The sequence below is a fragment of the Oncorhynchus gorbuscha genome, unplaced genomic scaffold (genome assembly GCF_021184085.1).
Source record: "Oncorhynchus gorbuscha isolate QuinsamMale2020 ecotype Even-year unplaced genomic scaffold, OgorEven_v1.0 Un_scaffold_522, whole genome shotgun sequence".
Lineage (NCBI taxonomy): Eukaryota > Metazoa > Chordata > Actinopteri > Salmoniformes > Salmonidae > Oncorhynchus > Oncorhynchus gorbuscha.
In genome coordinates, this window is record NW_025745349.1 from 106,598 (window position 1) to 121,625 (window position 15,028).

Genomic DNA, 15,028 nt, shown 5'->3' on the forward strand with positions numbered 1-15,028 from the left:
CTGTATATAGCCTCCACATTGACTCTATACTGTAACACCCTGTATATAGCCTCCACATTGTCTCTGTACCGTAATACCCTGTATATAGCCTCCACTTTGACTCTGTACCGTAATACCCTGTATATAGCCTCCACATTGACTCTGTACCGTAATACCCTGTATATAGCCTCCACATTGACTCTGTACCGTAATACCCTGTATATAGCCTCCACTTTGACTCTGTACCGTAATACCCTGTATATAGCCTCCACTTTGACTCTGTACCGTAATACCCTGTATATAGCCTCCACATTGACTCTGTACCGTAATACCCTGTATATAGCCTCCACTTTGACTCTGTACCGTAATACCCTGTATATAGCCTCCACATTGACTCTGTACCGTAATACCCTGTATATAGCCTCCACATTGACTCTGTACCGTAATACCCTGTATATAGCCTCCACATTGACTCTGTACCGTAATACCCTGTATATAGCCTCCACATTGACTCTGTACCGTAATACCCTGTATATATCCTCCACATTGACTCTGTACCGTAATACCTAATGTAAGTAAGCATGGTCCACACCTGTTGTATTATGCGGCGCATGTGACCTATAATGGGGCGGCAGGGTAGCCTAGTGGTTAGAGTGGAGGGGCGGCAGGGTAGCCTAGTGGTTAGAGTGGAGGGGCGGCAGGGTAGACTAGTGGTTAGAGTGGAGGGGCGGCAGGGTAGCCTAGTGGTTAGAGTGGAGGGGCGGCAGGGTAGCCAAGTGGTTAGATTGGAGGGGCGGCAGGGTAGCCTAGTGGTTAGAGTGGAGGGGAGGCAGGGTAGCCTAGTGGTTAGAGTGGAGGGGCGGCAGGGTAGTCTAGTGGTTAGAGTGGAGGGGCGGCAGGGTAGACTAGTGGTTAGAGTGTAGAGGCGGCAGGTAGCCTAGTGGTTAGAGTGGAGGGGCGGCAGGGTAGCCTAGTGGTTAGAGTGGAGGGGCGGCAGGGTAGCCTAGTGGTTAGAGTGGAGGGGCGGCAGGGTAGCCTAGTGGTTAGAGTGGAGGGGCGGCAGGGTAGCCTAGTGGTTAGAGTGGAGGGGCGGCAGGGTAGCCTAGTGGTTAGAGTGGAGGGGCGGCAGGGTAGCCTAGTGGTTAGAGTGGAGGGGCGGCAGGGTAGCCTAGTGGTTAGAGTGTTGGACTAGTAACCGGAAGGTTGCAAGATCAAACCCCTGAGCTGACAAGGTACAAATCTGTCGTTCTGCCCCTGAACAGGCAGTTAACCCACTGTTCCTAGGCCGTCATTGAAAATAAGAATTTGTTCTTAACTGACTTGCCTAGTTAAATAAAGGTAAAATAAAATTTGATTTGGACAGCAAAAATATTCTAATTACGATGCAGATAATACATTTTATTTAACTGAACATTTTTATCCAAAAGCCATATTACTAGTCACCCTAGAGTCACCATAGTCACCCTAGAGTCACCCTAGAGGCACCCTAGAGTCACCCCAGATTCACCCTAGAGTCACCCTAGAGGCACCCTAGAGTCACCCTGGAGGCACCCTGGAGGCACCCTGGAGGCACCCTAGAGTCACCCTGGAGTCACCATAGTCACCCTAGAGTCGCCCTAGATTCACCCTAGAGTCGCCCTAGAGTCACCCTAGAGTCACCCTAGAGTCACCCTAGAGTCACCATAGTCACCCTAGAGTCACCCTAGAGGCACCCTAGAGTCACCCCAGATTCACCCTAGAGTCACCCTAGAGTCACCCTGGAGGCACCCTGGAGGCACCCTGGAGGCACCCTGGAGGCACCCTGGAGGCACCCTAGAGTCACCCTGGAGTCACCATAGTCACCCTAGAGTCGCCCTAGATTCACCCTAGAGTCGCCCTAGAGTCACCCTAGAGTCACCCTAGAGTCACCCTAGAGTCACCATAGTCACCCTAGAGTCACCCTAGAGTCACCCCAGATTCACCCTAGAGTCACCCTAGAGTCACCCTGGAGGCACCCTGGAGGCACCCTGGAGGCACCCTAGAGTCACCCTGGAGTCACCATAGTCACCCTAGAGTCGCCCTAGATTCACCCTAGAGTCACCCTAGAGTCACCCTAGAGTCACCCTAGAGTCGCCCTAGAGTCACCCTAGAGTCACCCTAGAGTCGCCCTAGAGTCACCCTAGTCACCCTAGAGTCACCCTAGAGGCACCCTAGAGTCGCCCTAGAGTCATCCTAGAGTCACCCTAGAGTCACCCTAGAGTCACCCTGGAGGCACCCTAGAGTCATCCTAGAGTCACCCTCAATTACCTCAATCACAGTTACAATCCCCCCCCCCAAAAGAATGCACCACGGTACTGTTATACTTTACAATGACAAAATCAGCAGTTCAGAAATTAGACCATGTTTGATATTTCACTAATATCAACTTCTTCTCTATTTGTTATGTTAATATTAATGAATGTGTCGCACCATAGCAACGCCACAGGAACATAACATGGTATCTTAGCAACACAACAAGCCGCTCCACCCATTCGCTGAGAGTCACAGATGTAGGAGGATTGTAACAGGAACGGCATTGTTGAGCAGTAAAAAAAACCCAGCTGTGTTGATAATACATTACTAATGTTAGGATTGTTGTGCATATAGCCTACAAGGATCTAGCATACAGAGAGAGACACACACACACACACACACACACACACACACACACACACACACACACACACACACACACACACACACACACACACACACACACACACACACACACACACACACACACACACACACACACACAGGTAATCTACGGCCTACAGTACAGTTACCCACTTACCCAGCAGTAGTAGTAGTAACAGTAGCAGTAGCAAAGCCCCAGATCACCCAGAGCCCTCAGAGCCTCCCGAGCCCCAGAGCCCCCAGATCTCCCAGAGCCCCCGAGGCCCCAGATCTCCCAGAGCCCCCCGAGCCTCAGAGCCCCCGGAGCCTCAGAGCCCCCAGATCTCCAAGAGCCCCCGAGCCTCAGAGCCCCCAGATCTGCAGGAGCCACAGATCACCTAGATCCCTCAGAGCCCCAGATCAGATCACCCTGAGCCTCAGAGCCCCCGGAGCCTCAGAGCCCTCCGAGCCTCAGAGCCCCCAGATCTCCCAGAGCCCCCGAGCCCCCAGATCTGCAGGAGCCACAGATCACCTAGATCCCTCAGAGCCCCCAGATCCCCCTGAGCCTCAGAGCCCCCGGAGCCTCAGAGCCCTCCGAGCCTCAGAGCCCCCAGATCTCCCAGAGCCCCCGAGCCTCAGAGCCCCCAAGCCTCAGAGCCCCCAGATCTGCAGGAGCCCCCAGATCTGCAGGAGCCCCAGATCTGCAGGAGCCCCAGATCTCCCAGATCCCCCAGAGCTAGAAAGCAACACTAAACTGCAGCAGCTCTTACCTCTTGCTAATGTCAAGTCCCTTCTGCCTCTCTCGCTGTCCTGCACTGCCTCTCCTTACCTCACCTCAAACGCCAACCCATACACTCAAATGAGCTTTAAAGGCTGCTGAGAATTTGTTATCATCTGTTTATCCCTGTCTCCATAGAGACATCCTGTTCAACATCAAGGGAGGGCAATAAAAGAGAGAGAGAGAGAGAGAGAGAGAGAGAGAGAGAGAGAGAGAGAAAGAGAAACTAAGGGAGGGAGAGAGAGAAAGAGGGAGTGACCATGGTCCTTTAGAGGGACTGGGGTTGGCTGAGGAGAGGCTGAGGAGAGGCTGGGGTAGGCTGAGGAGAGGCTGGGGTAGGCTGGGGTAGGCTGAGGAGGGACTGGGGTAGGCTGAGGAGGGACTGGGGTAGGCTGAGGAGAGGCTGGGGTAGGCTGGGGTAGGCTGAGGAGGGACTGGGGTAGGCTGAGGAGAGGCTGGGGTAGGCTGAGGAGAGGCTGGGGTAGGCTGAGGAGAGGCTGGGGTAGGCTGAGGAGAGACTGGGGTAGGCTGAGGAGAGACTGGGGTAGGCTGAGGAGAGGCTGAAGAGAGTCTGGGGTAGGCTGAAGAGAGACTGGGGTAGGCTGAGGAGAGGCTGGGGTAGGCTGAGGAGAGGCTGGGGAGAGGCTGGGGTAGGCTGAAGAGAGACTGGGGTGGGCTGAGGAGAGACTGGGGTAGGCTGAGGAGAGACTGGGGTAGGCTGAGGAGAGACTGGGGTAGGCTGAGGAGAGACTGGGGTAGGCTGAGGAGAGACTGGGGTAGGCTGAGGAGAGGCTGAAGAGAGGCTGGGGTCGGCTGAGGAGAGACTGGGGTAGGCTGAGGAGAGACTGAGGAGAGGCTGGGGTAGGCTGAGGAGAGGCTGGGGTAGGCTGAGGAGAGGCTGGGGAGAGACTGAGGAGAGACTGAGGTAGGCTGAGGAGAGGCTGAGGAGAGACTGAGGTAGGCTGAGGAGAGACTGGGGTAGGCTGAGGAGAGGCTGAGGAGAGGCTGGGGTAGGCTGAGGAGAGGCTGGGGTAGGCTGAGGAGAGGCTGGGGTAGGCTGAGGAGAGACTGGGGTAGGCTGAGGAGAGGCTGGGGTAGGCTGAGGAGAGACTGAGGAGAGGCTGGGGTAGGCTGAGGAGAGACTGGGGTAGGCTGAGGAGAGGCTGAGGAGAGGCTGAGGAGAGGCTGAGGAGAGGCTGGGGTAGGCTGAAGAGAGGCTGAGGAGAGGCTGAGGAGAGACTGAGGTAGGCTGAGGAGAGACTGGGGTAGGCTGAGGAGAGGCTGAGGAGAGACTGAGGTAGGCTGGGGAGAGGCTGGGGTAGGCTGAAGAGAGGCTGAAGAGAGGCTGAGGAGAGACTGAGGTAGGCTGAGGAGAGGCTGGGGTAGGCTGAGGAGAGGCTGGGGTAGGCTGAAGAGAGGCTGAGGAGAGGCTGAGGAGAGACTGAGGTAGGCTGAGGAGAGGCTGAGGAGAGACTGAGGTAGGCTGAGGAGAGGCTGGGGTAGGCTGAGGAGAGACTGGGGTAGGCTGAGGAGAGGCTGGGGTAGGCTGAGGAGAGACTGGGGTAGGCTGAGGAGAGGCTGGGGTAGGCTGAGGAGAGACTGGGGTAGGCTGAGGAGAGGCTGGGGTAGGCTGAGGAGAGACTGAGGTAGGCTGAGGAGAGGCTGAGGAGAGACTGAGGTAGGCTGAGGAGAGGCTGGGGTAGGCTGAGGAGAGGCTGAGGAGAGGCTGGGGTAGGCTGAGGAGAGACTGGGGTAGGCTGAGGAGAGGCTGGGGTAGGCTGAGGAGAGGCTGGGGTAGGCTGAGGAGAGGCTGAGGAGAGGCTGGGGTAGGCTGAGGAGAGGCTGGGGTAGGCTGAGGAGAGGCTGGGGTAGGCTGAGGAGGGACTGGGGTAGGCTGAGGAGAGGCTGGGGTAGGCTGAGGAGAGACTGGGGTAGGCTGAGGAGAGACTGGGGTAGGCTGAGGAGAGGCTGAGGAGAGGCTGGGGTAGGCTGAGGAGAGACTGGGGTAGGCTGAGGAGAGGCTGGGGTAGGCTGAGGAGGGACTGGGGTAGGCTGAGGAGAGGCTGGGGTAGGCTGAGGAGAGACTGGGGTAGGCTGAGGAGAGACTGGGGTAGGCTGATGAGGGACTGGGGTAGGCTGAGGAGAGGCTGAGGAGAGGCTGGGGTAGGCTGAGGAGAGACTGGGGTAGGCTGAGGAGAGACTGGGGTAGGCTGAGGAGAGACTGGGGTAGGCTGAGGAGGGACTGGGGTAGGCTGAGGAGGGACTGGGGTAGGCGAGGAGAGGCTGGGGTAGGCTGAGGAGAGACTGGGGTAGGCTGAGGAGAGACTGGGGTAGGCTGAGGAGAGGCTGGGGTAGGCTGAGGAGAGGCTGAGGAGAGGCTGAGGAGAGGCTGGGGTAGGCTGAGGAGAGACTGGGGTAGGCTGAGGAGAGACTGGGGTAGGCTGAGGAGAGGCTGGGGTAGGCTGAGGAGAGACTGGGGTAGGCTGAGGAGAGACTGGGGTAGGCTGAGGAGGGACTGGGGTAGGCTGAGGAGAGGCTGAGGAGAGACTGAGGAGAGGCTGAGGAGAGACTGGGGTAGGCTGAGGAGAGGCTGAGGAGAGACTGGGACCTGAAACATTTCTGGGTGGGGTGGATGAGGTTTGGACTGAACTGACTGAACAGTTTTGTGAGAGGTGTATCAGGTCGCTACACTTTAGGAAATACACGAGTCCATTTGGAGTAGATGACATTGATACTGTATATGCACAGAGCATTTTGTGAGTGTGGTATTTAAGGAAATAGGATACTTCCAGTTAAGGTCATAGTACTAGCAGCAGCTGCACCTATTCCTCACAATGTTTGCCTTCACTCACTGTATAATAGTTGACAGACTTGTTGGCCACTACTGACTGAAACTGTCAGATTAGGGAGAGAGGGCAACGAGGACATACAAAAAATATAATCGTGATTGATAGAAATGACTCTGGAACACATTTAAATGACTCTGGAACACATTTAAATGACTCTGGAACACATTTAAATGACTCTGGAACGCATTTAAATGACTCTGGAACACATTTAAAGTCTGATGTTTTGAAGCCTGATTTAATTGATATATCTTAGTTCGGGCTAAGTGCCAAAGCTCACCTGGAAGAAAAAGTTATTCAACCTCTATGGGAACCGTGACCCTCCCAGGACATAGACATGTTTTATATTAGCAGAAATCTTAAATTCTTGTTAATCTAACTGCACGGTCCAATTTATAGTAGCTATTACAGGGACAAATGACCATGCTATTGTTTGAGGAGAGTGTACAAGTTATGCAGTTGAAAATGTGTCAATTGGCCAATTAGGCACATTTGGGGCAGACTTGATACATACAACATTTTGTACAGTAATGCAACGGTTCATTGGATCAGTCTAAAACTTTGCACATACACTGCTGCCATCTAGTGGCCAACATCTAAATAGGGTCATAATGGCCTTTCTCTTGCATTTCAAAGATAATTGAACAACATTTTATTTGATTAGAAAACGCATGTTTTTTGTATTTTGTATTCTCATTTACCAGATCTCATGTGTTATATTCTCCTACATTAATTTCACATTTCCACAAAATTCTAAGTGTTTCCTTTCAAATGGTACCAAGAATATGCATATTCTTGCTTCAGGTCCTGAGCTACAGGAAGTTAGATTTGGGTACGTCATTTTAGGCGAGAATTTTAAAAAAGGGTCCGAAAACCATTTGCACCTATGAGGCAATGTTTTATTTTCAACAGAGCTGTGCAATGTTGTCAGCTTGGGCCATTAGTTTACCTCCAGTCTAGAACAGATTAATATATACTTGGATACGTCCAGTAATTATTTGTTGCAATAATTGTCATTCCTAGTTTGCTGTGTCATCCAATGCAGTAAGGGGGTGCTGTGCTTGTAACTCAGAGCTATCCAGTCTGGTCAGAATCAAACACTCCTCTGTTCTCCTCTCCTCTCATACTCCCTCTTTTTCTCTCCTCATTGGCACCAACCTGAAACTATGCCATTATTTCTTCCAGCCCCCCCCCTCCCTTTCTCTCTCTCCCACCCACTCCCCCTTGCTCTCTGTCTCTCCCCCCTTGCTCTCTGTCTCTCCCCCTCTCCCCCTTGCTCTCTCTCTCTCTCTCCTCTCTCACCCTCTCCCCCTTGCTCTCTGTCTCTCCCCCTCTCCCCCTTGCTCTCTCCGTCCTCCCCTCTCTCCCACCCTCCCCTTGCTCTCTGTCTCTCCCCCTCTCTCTCACCCTCTCCCCCTTGCTCTCTCCCTCCTCCCCTCTCTCCCGCCCTCCCCCTTGCTCTCTGTCTCTCCCCCTCTCCCCTTGCTCTCTCCCTCCTCCCCTCTCTTCCACCCTCCCCTTGCTCTCTGTCTCTCCCCTCCCCTCTCTCCCCCTTGCTCGCTCTCTCTCCTCCCCTCTGTCTCACCCTCTCCCCCTTGCTCTCTGTCCCACCCCCCCCTCTCTCTCACCCTCTCCCCCTTTGCTCTCTGTCTCTCCCCCTCTACCCCTTGATCTGTCCCCTCCCTCTCCCCTAGCTCTCTGTCCCCCCTCTCTCTAACACCCTCTCCCCCTTGCTCTCTGTCTCTCCCCTTCCCCGCTCTCTCCCCTTGCTCTCTGTCTCCCCCCCCCCTCTCTAACACCCTCTCCCCCTTGCTCTCTGTCTCTCCCCCTCCCCCTCTCCCCCTCTCCCCCTTGCTCTGTCTCTCCCCTCCCCTCTTGCTCCCCCCTCTCTCTCACCCTCTTCCCCCTTGCTCTCACCCTCTCCCCCCTCTCTCTGCACACATCTGTACCAGTCATAAGTGCTGTCCAGGGATGATGTAGTGCAGTGTGATGTCATCCAGTCAGATATTAGTAATTCTCTGTGGCTGTAATTAGGCTCTGTGATCTGACGTACCAGGTGATGGCATGTTAGAAACACATCCTAGTGGTTTATGCTGCCTTGGAGACTTCCTCTCTGTGGGCCTTTTGGTCGAACGTGGTAGGAAACAGGAGGCCATCTAGGGCACTACTACTGCTGCTGGCCCCCTACAGCCACCTAGCCACCTTCTGCCTGCCTGCCAGCCAGTCAGCCAGTCAGTCAGTCAGTCAGTCAGTGAGTGAGTGAGTGAGTGAGTGAGTGAGTGAGTGAGTGAGTGAGTGGGGGTTGGGTCCTGAGGACCATGCCTCAGGACTACCTGGCATGATGACTCCTTGCTGTCCCCAGTCCACCTGGCCATGCTGCTGCTCCAGTTTCAACTGTTCTGCCTGTGATTATTATTATTCGACCATGCTGGTCATTTATGAACATTTGAACATCTTGGCCATGTTCTGTTATAATCTCCACCCGGCACAGCCAGAAGAGGACTGGCCACCCCACATAGCCCGGTTCCTCTCTAGGTTTCTTCCTAGGTTTTGGCCTTTCTAGGGAGTTTTTCCTAGCCACCGTGCTTCTACACCTGCATTGCTTGCTGTTTCGGGTTTTGGGCTGGGTTTCTGTACAGCACTTTGAGATATCAGCTGATGTACGAAGGGCTATGTAAATAAATACACTTTTTTTTTTTTGAAAACCAGCTGTATAAACCTCAGAGAATTAGAGAAGGGTAAAGATCATTTAGAAAACCAGCTGTATAAACCTCAGAGAATTAGAGAAGGGTAAAGATCATTTAGAAAACCATCCATTTAAACCTTAGAGAATTTAAGTAAAGACCATTAGCTCTGTTTTACTCATTGTCTTTGCGAAGGGAAAAATACATGGCACGTTGGGAGTGGCTCTTTTTCTGTTAAAAGTGTAGATGTACATATAGTTTGATGTAGTAGTCTTGTCCATACCTATGTAATAACACATTAGGCTGATTCATCATTACTCATAGAACGTGTTTCATTGATTACTGATGTAATTACGCTGACCTGGGTGATTGAAAGGCTATTCATGGCTCACATCAACACCATTATCCTAGGAAACCCTAGACACACTCCAATTCGCATACCGCCCCAACAGCTCCACAGATGACGTCATCTCTATTGCACTCCACATTGCCCTTTCCCGCCTGGACAAAAGAAACGCCTACGTGAGAATGTTGTTCATTGTCTACAGCTCGGAGTTCAACACCATAGTGCCCTCAAAGCTCATCAATAAGCTAAGGACCCTGGGACTAAACCCCTCCCTCTGCAGCTGGATCCTGGACTTCCTGACTGGCTGCCCCCCCAGGTGGTAAGGGAAGGTAACAACACAACTGCCTCGCAGATCCTCAACACAGGGGCCCCTCAGGGGTGTGTGCTCAGTCCCCTCCTGTACTCCCTGTTCAACCATGACAGCATGGCCAAATACAACTCCAACACCCTCATTCAATTCGCTGACGACACAACTGTGGTAGGGCTGATCATAGACAACACCGGTTAGTTGAGGTAGTATGTACATGTAGGTAGAGTTATTAACGTGACTATGCATAGATGATAACAACAGAGAGTAGCAGTGGTGTGGAGAGAGGGGGGGGGAAATACAAATAGTCTGGGTAGCCATTTGACTAGATGTTCAGGAGTCTTATGGCTTGGGGGGTAGAAGCTGTTTAGAAGCCTCTTGGACCTAGACTTGGCGTTCCGGTACCGCTTGTCGTGCGGTAGCAGAGAGAACCGTTTATGAATCGGGTGGCTGGAGTCTTTGACAATTTTCAGGGCCTTTCCTCTGTTCTTGTTCTCATAAAAGCCCCTGTGTGTTTGTGGCGATGCGGCGAGCTGCTTTAATGAGCAGTCTGTCCTGCTCTTCACATTACAACCCGATGACCTTCCTCTCTTCTGGTTACGTTCCCTTCGGGCTGTTGAGGAACGCTCATCATGGCTCATCATGGCTCATTCAGGCACCGCGATGGAGAGATGAGAGGAAAGCAGGAAGAGGGTCGAGGAAAGAAGAGGAAACAGATGTCCAACCTCCACACCTCTGTGATGAACAAAAGCTCTGGAGCAGAGATCTCCATGACCTCTAAACCACCCCTCAAATTACTACTGCTGCTGGCCCACTACAGCCACCTAGCTGGACACTACTATTACTACTGCTGCTGGCTCACTACAGCCACCTAGCTGGACACTACTATTACTACTGCTGCTGGCCCCCTACAGCCACCTAGCTGGACACTACTATTACTACTGCTGCTGGCCCACTACAGCCACCTAGCTGGACACTACTATTACTACTGCTGCTGGCCCCCTACAGCCACCTAGCTGGACACTACTATTACTACTGCTGCTGGCCCACTACAGCCACCTAGCTGGACACTACTATTACTACTGGCCCACTACAGCCACCTAGCTGGACACTACTATTACTACTGCTGCTGGCCCCTACAGCCACCTAGCTGGACACTACTATTACTACTGCTGCTGGCCCCTACAGCCACCTAGCTGGACACTACTATTACTACTGCTGCTGGCCCCCTACAGCCACCTAGCTGGACACTACTATTACTACTGCTGCTGGCCCCCTACAGCCACCTAGCTGGACACTACTACTACTACTGCTGCTGGCCCCTACAGCCACCTAGCTGGACACTACTATTACTACTGCTGCTGGCCCCCTACAGCCACCTAGCTGGACACTACTATTACTACTGCTGCTGGCCCCCTACAGCCACCTAGCTGGACACTACTATTACTACTGCTGCTGGCCCCTACAGCCACCTAGCTGGACACTACTATTACTACTGCTGCTGGCCCCCTACAGCCACCTAGCTGGACACTACTATTACTACTGCTGCTGGCCCCCTACAGCCACCTAGCTGGACACTACTATTACTACTGCTGCTGGCCCCCTACAGCCACCTAGCTGGACACTACTATTACTACTGCTGCTGGCCCCCTACAGCCACCTAGCTGGACACTACTATTACTACTGCTGCTGGCCCCCTACAGCCACCTAGCTGGACACTACTATTACTACTGCTGCTGGCCCCCTACAGCCACCTAGCTGGACACTACTATTACTGCTGGCCCACTACAGCCACCTAGCTGGACACTACTATTACTACTGCTGCTGGCCCCCTACAGCCACCTAGCTGGACACTACTATTACTACTGCTGCTGGCCCACTACAGCCACCTAGCTGGACACTACTACTACTGCTGGCCCCCTACAGCCACCTAGCTGGACACTACTATTACTACTACTGCTGGCCCACTACAGCCACCTAGCTGGACACTACTACTACTACTGCTGCTGGCCCCCTACAGCCACCTAGCTGGACACTACTATTACTACTGCTGCTGGCCCCCTACAGCCACCTAGCTGGACACTACTATTACTACTGCTGCTGGCCCCCTACAGCCACCTAGCTGGACACTACTATTACTACTGGCCCACTACAGCCACCTAGCTGGACACTACTATTACTACTGCTGCTGGCCCCCTACAGCCACCTAGCTGGACACTACTATTACTACTGCTGCTGGCCCACTACAGCCACCTAGCTGGACACTACTATTACTACTGCTGCTGGCCCCCTACAGCCACCTAGCTGGACACTACTACTACTACTACTAAATGAATGTGTAAAGATGCCAATTCCTTTCTATTTTATCATGTAAATTGTCCAAAACGTTTCCATGGGCCTGACACCCTTCCCTGACTACAGCCATCAGGGCGAAGGGGCTAGACAACGCAGTGGAACAAACAATTACTCAACCATCACACGATGATCTCTCAGTATCTCTCAGGATGGAGGGAAGAGGGGAGGGAAGAGGGGAGTGGAGGATGGAGGGATGAATGGAGGGAAGAGGGGGTGGAGGATGGAGGGAAGAGGGGGGTGGAGGATGGAGGGATGAACTTAGGGGAGTGGAGGATGGAGAGAAGAGGGGGTGGAGGATGGAGGGAAGAGGGGGTGGAGGATGGAGGGATGAATGGAGGGGAGTGGAAGATGAACGGAGGGAAGAGGCGGGTGGAGGATGGAGGGAAGAGGGGAGTGGAGGATGGAGGGAAGAGGGGAGTGGAGGATGAACGGAGGGAAGAGGGGAGTGGAGGATGGAGGGATGAACGGAGGGAAGAGGGGAGTGGAGGATGGAGGGATGAACGGAGGGAAGAGGGGAGTGGAGGATGGAGGGATGAACGGAGGGAAGAGGGGGTGGAGGATGGAGGGAAGAGGGGAATAGAGGATGGAGGGAAGAGGGGAATAGAGGATGGAGGAAGTGGGGAGTGGAGGATGGAGGGAAGAGGGGAATAGAGGATGGAGGGATGAACGGAGGGAAGAGGGGAATAGTGGATGGAGTGAAGTGGAGGATGGAGGGAAGTGGGGAGTGGAGGATGGAGGGAAGAGGGGAATAGAGGATGGAGGGAAGAGGGGAGTGGAGGATGGAGGGAAGAGGGGAATAGAGGATGGAGGGAAGAGGGGAGTGGAGGATGGAGGGAAGAGGGGGTGGAGGATGGAGGGAAGAGTGGGGTGGAGGATGGAGGGAAGAGGGGAGTGGAGGATGGAGGGAAGAGGGGAATAGAGGATGGAGGGAAGAGGGGAATAGAGGATGGAGGGAAGAGGGGAATAGAGGATGGAGGGAAGAGGGGGTGGAGGATGGAGGGAAGAGGGGGTGGAGGATGGAGGGAAGAGGGGGTGGAGGATGAAGGGAAGAGGGGAATAGAGGATGGAGGGAAGAGGGGAGTGGAGGATGGAGGGAAGAGGGGAGTGGAGGATGGAGGGAAGAGGGGAATAGAGGATGGAGGGAAGAGGGGGTGGAGGATGGAGGGAAGAGGGGGTGGAGGATGGAGGGAAGAGGGGAGTGGAGGATGGAGGGAAGAGGGGGTGGAGGATGGAGGGAAGAGGGGGTGGAGGATGGAGGGAAGAGGGGGTGGAGGATGGAGGGAAGAGGGGGTGGAGGATGGAGGGAAGAGGGGGTGGAGGATGGAGGGAAGAGGGGGTGGAGGATGAAAAAGGGAGGAGAGGGGTGGAGGATGGAGGGAAGAGGGGGTGGGGTGGAGGATGGAGGGAGGGAAGAGGGGGTGGAGGATGGAGGGAAGAGGGGGTGGAGGATGGAGGGAAGAGGGGGTGGAGGATGGAGGGAAGAGGGGGGTGGAGGATGGAGGGAAGAGGGGGGTGGAGGATGAAAAAGGGAGGAGAGGTCTACAGGTCAGTGAATGCCATCAGAAGCAGCAGTGTAACGGTGTATTTCAGTCTCGTGTTGTGCTCCACGCCGTTACCGTGACGACTGCAACAAACGAACTGGTAGGCCTACTGACCAGCCCACTACTACCGAGAAAGACAGACAAATTATGTTTCTATGGAAACCAGCAATAGCAAATAGAAAGAAGAAGAAGAGAAAAAACGTCAGGCCCCCCGAGGGGCGGAGCAACGATAAGCACAACAATCTGTCCCGAGCACATTCCCTCTGTGGAGTTAAAACGCTGGGTGCTCGGGCACGTGGTACCGCCTACTGAGTACGGCTCCCAAATGGCACCCTGTTACCTACTTCTGACCAGGGGCCCTATCAAACGTAGTGCACTCTATAGGGAATAGGGAACCATTTGGGATGTTATCAGTACATTACAGCTTTGATAAAGAGAATCTGTGCAGAGGAACGTTTGTGAGTTAGAGTGTGTGTGTGTGTGTGAGAGTGTGTGTGTGTGTGATGCTCTGAGGGCAGGAAGCATGTTTGACATGTTTGACCTGCTGAAAGGAGGACTGTTAGCACACCTGTGCTGCTAATCTACCTGCAACGGAAGAACAAACTCAGAGTTTGAAATAGAAATGGAATCCCTGATAAATGGAATCCCTGATAAATGGAATCCCTGATAGATGGAATCCCTGATAAATGGAATCCCTGATAGATGGAATCCCTGATAAATGGAATCCCTGATAGATGGAATCCCTGATAGATGGAATCCCTGATAGATGGAATCCCTGATAGATGGAATCCCTGATAGATGGAATCCCTGATAAATGGAATCCCTGATAGATGGAATCCCTGATAAATGGAATCCCTGATAAATGGAATCCCTGATAAATGGAATCCCTGATAAATGGAATCCCTGATAAATGGAATCCCTGATAGATGGAATCCCTGATAGATGGAATCCCTGATAAATGGAATCCCTGATAAATGGAATCCCTGATAGATGGAATCCCTGATAAATGGAATCCCTGATAAATGGAATCCCTGATAAATGGAATCCCTGATAGATGGAATCCCTGATAAATGGAATCCCTGATAGATGGAATCCCTGATAAATGGAATCCCTGATAGATGGAATCCCTGATAGATGGAATCCCTGATAAATGGAATCCCTGATAGATGGAATCCCTGATAGATGGAGATAAATGGAATCCCTGATAGATGGAGATAAATGGAATCCCTGATAAATGGAATCCCTGATAGATGGAGATAAATGGAATCCCTGATAGATGGAGATAAATGGAATCCCTGATAGATGGAGATAAATGGAATCCCTGATAGATGGAGATAAATGGAATCCCTGATAGATGGAGATAAATGGAATCCCTGATAAATAGAATCCCTGATAGATGGAGATAAATGGAATCCCTGATAGATGGAGATAAATGGAATCCCTGATAGATGGAGATAAATGGAATCCCTGATAGATGGAGATAAATGGAATCCCTGATAAATGGAATCCCTGATAGATGGAATCCCTGATAAATGGAATCCCTGATAGATGGAATCCC

The 15,028-nt window shown here is 52.8% G+C and overlaps 1 protein-coding gene across 3 annotated transcripts in view; it reads right to left on the reverse strand.

The window, feature by feature from the left end:
* Positions 1 to 3,507, reverse strand: part of LOC124018449 (tubulin polymerization-promoting protein family member 3-like) — a 30,515-nt gene extending 27,008 nt beyond the window's left edge. For 2 of the 3 annotated variants that reach the window (XM_046333771.1, XM_046333770.1), the window contains exon 1: positions 3,384 to 3,507. The gene's annotated coding sequence lies outside the window, so the exon portion shown is untranslated. Of the gene's footprint in view, positions 1 to 2,791; positions 2,901 to 3,383 lie in introns of those variants that run through there. The other variant, XM_046333772.1, reaches the window with a different exon arrangement.
* Positions 3,508 to 15,028: the final 11,521 nt, after the last annotated feature.